Source organism: Palaemon carinicauda, chromosome 16, assembly GCF_036898095.1.
Source record: "Palaemon carinicauda isolate YSFRI2023 chromosome 16, ASM3689809v2, whole genome shotgun sequence".
Taxonomy (NCBI): domain Eukaryota; kingdom Metazoa; phylum Arthropoda; class Malacostraca; order Decapoda; family Palaemonidae; genus Palaemon; species Palaemon carinicauda.
In genome coordinates this window covers 98494035-98501534 of record NC_090740.1, presented here as the reverse complement: position 1 = coordinate 98501534, position 7500 = coordinate 98494035, and positions in this window count along the sequence as shown.

The window sequence follows — 7500 nt, the reverse complement described above, 5'->3', positions numbered from 1 at the left end:
AAGGAAACACCCCAATAGTGTTTGACGCCCTAAAAACATACCTTCTGCTGCATTACTAGCCGTCACCCGCCACCCATATAGCAAAGCTTTTTCAGCTCTCACAACAACCGATGGGAGACCAAAGGGCTTCACTCACCCTCAGGGAAATGACCAGCATCGCTCACCTGCATTCTGCCACAGACGGCTCTCCTCGTGAGGTGAACCTACTTTGTGGCCTTTGGATACACCGTTTACCCGAACCTGTGCGCACTGCCATACCCGATGTCGATAGTTTACCCCTGTAGGACTTGATGGCCAAAGCCAATGCCCTTATGGACAGCAACTTCAAGACCTCCATCAACGCCTCTACTTCTGACGAAGAGGACGTCTATTGAACGTCAACTGAAGCTGATGTGAATAAGCGGCGACAAAGTCACCCACCACCCACCACTCACTCGCGCCACAACCAACGACTTCTAGAGCCACTTACTACATCCAGTCTGCCGCATTTTTGCTATTGCCACTTCAGATTCAGGGCAACCGCGAAGATATGTGCCAAGAATTGTCAGTGGCCAAAAAACGTGTAAGTATGCCATCGGTAGTGGCGGTGGCGTGCGATTTTTGGTTGACACGGGTGCTTGTCGTTCTCTTGAGCCAAGCAGACTCCTCAAGACACGACGTAGTCTGTCTACGTCTGCTGACGTCCGCTTGGTAGCTGCCAATGGATCTACGATACCCACCTACGGTTACGTAAACCTTACATTATTGTTTGGAAATGGTAAATTTAATTGGAAGTTTCTCGTTACTGACATCACATTGCCAATCCTTGGTGCTCATTTCCTCTCTCATTTCCACCTTCTTGTCGATGTCGCCCACCGACGATTGGTCAACACAGACTCGTACTTGTCAACACCTCTTCAACCCACCGCCTCCAAACTCGCTTTCCACATCAGCGCACCCACGGATGCTAACGCCTACCTCCACACGTCGGACCCGGAATTTTCCCATCCAGAACTTCGCCAAATGCCCATGGCTCCTGCCAAGCACGGTATTTATCACCATATCAAGACGACGGGACCCCCAGTCTTCACAAAATTCATACGTCTGGCACCGGAACGATTGGCAGCCGCCAAACAGACGTTTCCCGAAATGGAGGAAATAGACCTTTGCCAAAAGGCCTCCAGCCCATGGTCGTTACCATTACACATCATTCTGAAGAAAGACGGCTCTCTCTGTCCGTGCGGGGATTACGGGTGCCTGAACATGCAAACAGAACTGGATCACTACTCCCTCCCAAACATCGCTGACGTGACCATCTACCTGCATTAAGCGAAGGTTTTCTCCATGCTCAACCTCCTGAAGGGGTATTATCAAGTTCCTATGAACCCAGAAGACATCACCAAGACCGCCATCAACACTCCGTTTGGTATATACACCTTCAACTACTCCTGTTTTCGCCTTCGTAATGCTAGGGCCACGTTCCAACGTCTTGTGGATAGCATCTTAGTAGACCTCCTCTTCTATATATGTTATTTGGACGACATACTTGTGTTCTCCTCCTCAAAAGAGAAACACCTCCGTCACCTGTGCATCGTGCTCGACCGCCTGCAACAAAACGGCCTTGTAGTCCGGTATGACAAGTGTACCTTTGTCACCAATGAACTACCGTTCTTAGGGCACCGCATCACTCCTGAAGGAGTCCATCCCCTCCCAGAGAAAGAAGCAGCCGTTCAGGACTTCCGCGCCCTCGACTGCCAAAGCTCTGCAGGAATTCTTGGGTATGATCAACGATTATCCCCATTTTCTATCAGTCATTTCCGCCACTCTTGCTTCCCTCTACACCTCCCTCAAGGGCAAGCCAGGTTACCTGAAGTGGGGCCCCCTTCAAGAAGAAGCCTTCTGCAATGCAAAGTAGGCTCTATCAACCACTGCGGCTCTCACTTTTCCTATCCCACATGCCCCTCTCCTTCTCTCCACCGATGCCAGCGACGTCGCTATTGGTGCAGTACTCGAGCAGGTGGTCAACGACTCGCCCCCCCATTAGCCTTCTTCAGCAGAAAACTGTCCAAGGCAGAATCGGGTTATTCTACCTTCGATCGCGAATTACTGGCGGTGCACATGGCTGTCCGTCAATTTAACCCATTTCTTAAAAGGTACGCCCTTCGTCATTTGCATGTCTCTGGTGCACGCCTATACTCGACAGTCTAACGCCTGGTCCGCCCGTCGACGCCTACATCTCTCCGCCGTGGCTGAATACAATTGCACCCTTCAATAGATCCCTGGGAAAATTAATCCCGTTGCCGATGCCCTATCAAAAAACATGTTGGCTGCCGTTCAACTGGGATTGGATTGCAAGGCCTCGGCTTAAGCCTAGCGACAGGATCCAGAGTATCAAGCATGTAGGACATCCTGCAAGTCCGTCCATTGGGAAGACTTCCCCCTCGAAGACTCCAACACCATCCTCCTCTGTGACGTCAGTACTGGTAGACCGCGACCTTGGATTCCTGCTGCCATGCGCCGGCTGGTGTTTGATTTCATTCATGGCCTTTCACATCCCTCGTGCCGTTCTACTGCACAGCTGCTAAAGACGAAGTTCATTTGGCATGGCATTTCTAAGGATGCTAAGGATTGGGTCCGCACCAGTACTTCTTGCCAAACTTCCAAAGTACATCGACACGGATTCAGGAGTGGGCACCTTTCCTGAACCTCAGCGTCGTTTCGCACACATTCACGTCGACGTTATAGGCCTCCTACCCACATCACAAGGACATCCTTACCTGTTTACCCTCATCGACCGCTCCATTCGTTAGCCTGAAGCCATTTCCATGGAAACTGCAACGTCCGCCTCATGTACATCTGCCTTACTCTCAGGATGGATTGCAAGATTTAGTATCCCTGAGCATATTACTTCTGACAGGATTACCACTTTCACCTCTCAATTGTGGACATCATTAGTGAATCTCCTGGGCATCACCCTACATCAGACAACTGACTACAACCCCGCTGCCAATGGAATGGTTGAATGTTTTCATTGCACCCTCAAAGCAGCTTTGATGTCCCGCTGCAAGGATTCCAAATGGTTTACTCAGCTTCTCCGGGTCCTCGTGGGATTATGGACCACTCCAAATGGTGTTTGGCAACCCTTTGGTCGTCCCTGCCGAGTTTTTTCCTTCTACAACCTCCTCCGACGATCTCCAGTGCATACGTCACTCTGTGGTAAAATTTACTCCATGCCGCCAGACTTACAAGCCCCCAGCGAAGCACCACATACCGACGGACTTGCACTCTGCAACGCACGTCTTCCTGCGCAACAACACTAGAAAGCCACCGCAAACACCCCTTACACGGGCCCTTTCCTTGTGATCCAGCGTATTCCAAAAGCATTCCTACTAAACATTTGTGACAAAAAAGACTGGGTCTTTGATTGTCTAAACCTGCTTATCTCCTGCCAGATGACCTGCCTACAGTTCGCCTCTATAAATCAGGGTGCTGTATTAAACATGTACAGTACGTCATTTTTAAGGGGGGGGGGGAACCATGTACCAACCGTGTGTCACACGATCGTACAAAGTAACGACATTTCATTTTGTGTATATATTATGCTTGTATTTCCGCTCTCCCCTCGTACTATAAAGAACCTGAATAAACATATATCTTTTTCTCACAGTTAACTGTTCACCGGTGTGGTATCAGTTGAGCAAGAAATTTCCGGTTGCATTGAGTGTTTGTATATGAAGGCGAGTGTTTGTAATAATGTTACTCAGTGCCTTTCATCCTGTCCTTGAGTCACAACCTTCTCTTAGCACGTCACAAATGCATATACAAAGATATCGTATTTATAAAGGAAAAAGGGATCCAACACCTGTCAATTTCTTAATAATTCTGGAAAAGTTAGATTTTAGATAAAAGGATAATACTGGATTAACGGAAAACAGACCAGGACTTAGATTCAAAATTCTACCTTCGGTACAGGAAATCAAAAAGAGTTCAACAATATTCCTTTGGATATAGATATTTACAGGGATTATTTTACTGGTCTCTGACCAACCAATTCAGTGACTTGACTTTAACCAGTAGGATGCCAAGGCATCATTAAGGTGGCCGTCTCTAGGGTTCTCTCAATAATGCTTTGGCTTCTCACTAGTTAGGGTCCAATTACTGAATTGGATGGTCAGAGTCGAGTAAAATGATACATGTAAACGACTATATCCAAAATAATATTGTTAAATCCTTTATTAATCTCCTGTACCAAAGGTAGAATTTTGAATCTAAGCCCTGGTCTATTTTCCGTTAATCCAGTATTAACCTTTTATCTAAAATCTGACTTCTCCGGAAATATTAAGAAATTGACAGCTGATGGATCCCTTTTTCCTGTATAAATACTATGGCTTTCTATATGTATTCTAATTGTTGAGTCTTTTGATGTCCCTAATATATATATATATATATATATATATATATATTATATATATATATATATATATATATATATATATATATATATATATATATATCACGGTCTAGGTATTAGATGTCAATCAATTTGTTTAGCAAAGTTCAAGCGACTCGCGCAATACGTCACGCTTGCCATTAGTAGTTGCCAGTTTCCTGTAGCAAGTTGCCACTTTCCTTCTCCTATATACTGTATACATACACAGACATATGTACATTTTTTTTCCATATCACTTTTCATTCAGATATCTCATCCTGAAAATAAACAGTTTTGGAAAAAAAAAAGTTAATTACATCACCTGAGAAATGAAAGCCAGTTGTATTCATTTCAGAATCATTAATGGCTAATCTCATTTCCGAGGCTAGTGATTTTATTTACAATGTTTTCCCTCCATAAGGCTTTCAACATGAATGGCCCTGAAAACCCCTCACATGAAACAGGTGTGATGAAAATGCTCCAGATGATGTATGTAGTTGACTTTACTATTTTCGAATATCTATGCGAAAATCCTCAGTATTTGTGTTATCAACTTTCTCCTTAACTTGTTGTGTCTTTATTATATTATCAGCTGAGTTCATGTTCAGTCTCAAGGGCTTTTGATAAACAATACCCAATTACAAAAAGTTAGAATCTGGTGCATCACCTTTCAGAGTCATTTTAGACTCCAAACATTATTTTTTTATTTAAAGTACGACTGTGCATTTGGAAAACAAATGTTCCCGTATCATTTCAAAGAAGATAATCGTAGTTCATATAATATATAACCTTAGGAGAAAGCTTAAAAGAAGACAGCGTCACACGGAAAATGTAACTAAATACATGTATGTAATAATCCCAAACGTCAAATGATGAACAGTAATTCTTCTAAAATAAAACATTTAAGACTTTTTATCAAAATATCCAATATCCGTAAAAAGGGCAATGTGTAGGCTTTTTTGCTCTCGTTAAAAAGCTAAAACTGGAAAATTGATAATGATAGTAAAGTCAAGGTACGAAACTAAGTTATCATCCACAAAATACTATTGATTCCTTTCTCATTTTCCTCTGATGTCCACCAGTCTTCACATAAACAGATCAAAATAATTCTATTTCATATAGATTGCAGCACATAAGCACGATTAAAGATCATCTAGTACATTTGCCTTGCACGTGTATGTATAAATACCCAGGTTTACCTCTCCCTTGTAAATATCGTATTTCAGTTAGTTCTCTCTGAAGACAAAATTTATTGGGACCCATATATTTCATTTTAACGAAGCAATATCAGTGGGGAAGCAAGACAAGTTTATAAAGTTTGAATTCGGATAAGATAGGAATATATATTTTAGTACTGGGTATATGCCTCTGTTTCTCCTGCAGAGATTGATAACCTTTTAGAAATGATAAATAGATATATTTGGCTGTTGCCGTTATGATAACTCTCTACAAAGATGGAGAAGTCATATCAGAATGAATCAGTATTCCAATATAGGCTGAACTGAAGTGTATATGACGGAGTGAAGGAACAAAGATGTCGTAGAAGAAGAAGTCACAGAGCAAGGTACGCTGATTACAAATATATAGACAGTGTAGAAAAAAGTAGCTGACAGACTTTGTTAGGAATGAGTTTAAGAAAATGATAGTTGTAAAAAATATATTTATATCTATCTATCTATCTATCTATCTATCTATGTATATATATATATATATATATATATATATATATATATATATATATATATATATATATATATATATATATATATACATACATATATATAAATATATATATATATATATATATATATATATATATATATATATATATATATATATATATATATACAAATGTAAAGCACTTACAATCGTGATTTCAATCAATATGATTACCAACCACAATGGCATTTAATACTAAATTCTATCTTGGGAATATATATCCACTAGAAATCATTTTATGGCGATAGCCTCTGACCGGGCTGAGATTCAAGCCCTTGCCTATTCAGCCGAAAACCATGCCTCAGATGATTCTACCAATTGAGCCATAAGGAGAGATTTAAGTTTATAACAAGTCACCGAATATATTTCTGTCGAATTCAGGAATCTGTTCATAGACTTGAAATAAACCTATTTCCACCATGATAGCGGAATTGTGAGTTTGCAACACGTGGTTATTTTATGATGAATATAGAACACTAATACTCGTGATTTCAATGAATGTAAATATTAACCACAATGACTTTTAATATCGAATTCTATCTTGGGAATACATGTCCACTAGAAATAATTATGTGGTAATAGTTTCTGGACGGGTTGAGATTCAAACCCCTGCTTATTCAGCCGAAAACCATTCCTGAGAGGACTCTGCAAGTCACCATACAGTGCTACCGTACATATTACTGTCGAATTAAGGAATTAGAATTCGACAGGAATACGCACAGTAACTTGTCATAAACTTATATATCGCTTAATGGCTTAGTTGGTAGAGTATTCGCCGGCTTGGTTTTCTTATCTGAATATTATCCCCTCTTCTTACTCCTTATTCATACTCTTTTCTATATTTTGACATACGGGATATGAAGTTTTGATGATGAAAGAGCTAAGAAAGGAAGTTGTAATAGCTAATCAACAATAAGTTACTTTTATAGCCATTGAGCCATGTAAATAAAACTAGGTTAATCAAATGCATAGGCTACGTAGGGATAAATATTTATATATTCTTAAATTTAAATTTACACGCAAACATACATGCAATATATATATATATATATATATATATATATATATATATATATATATATATATATATATATATATATATATATATATATATATATATATATATATATATATATCTGATAAATTATGCACATTTTTACGTGTTTTTCATATTTAAATAAGCCATATATATTTTTGATACATTAATGTCTGGATTCTCTTAACGACCTCGGGATCAGATCCCCAGGCGAAATCACACAAAGACAAGAGCTTGGCTCCGGCCGGGAATCGAACCCTGGTCGGCAAGCTTGTACAGACAGTGACTAACCCACTTGGCCACGAAGCAAAGTGGGTTTGTCACTGTCTGTACAAGC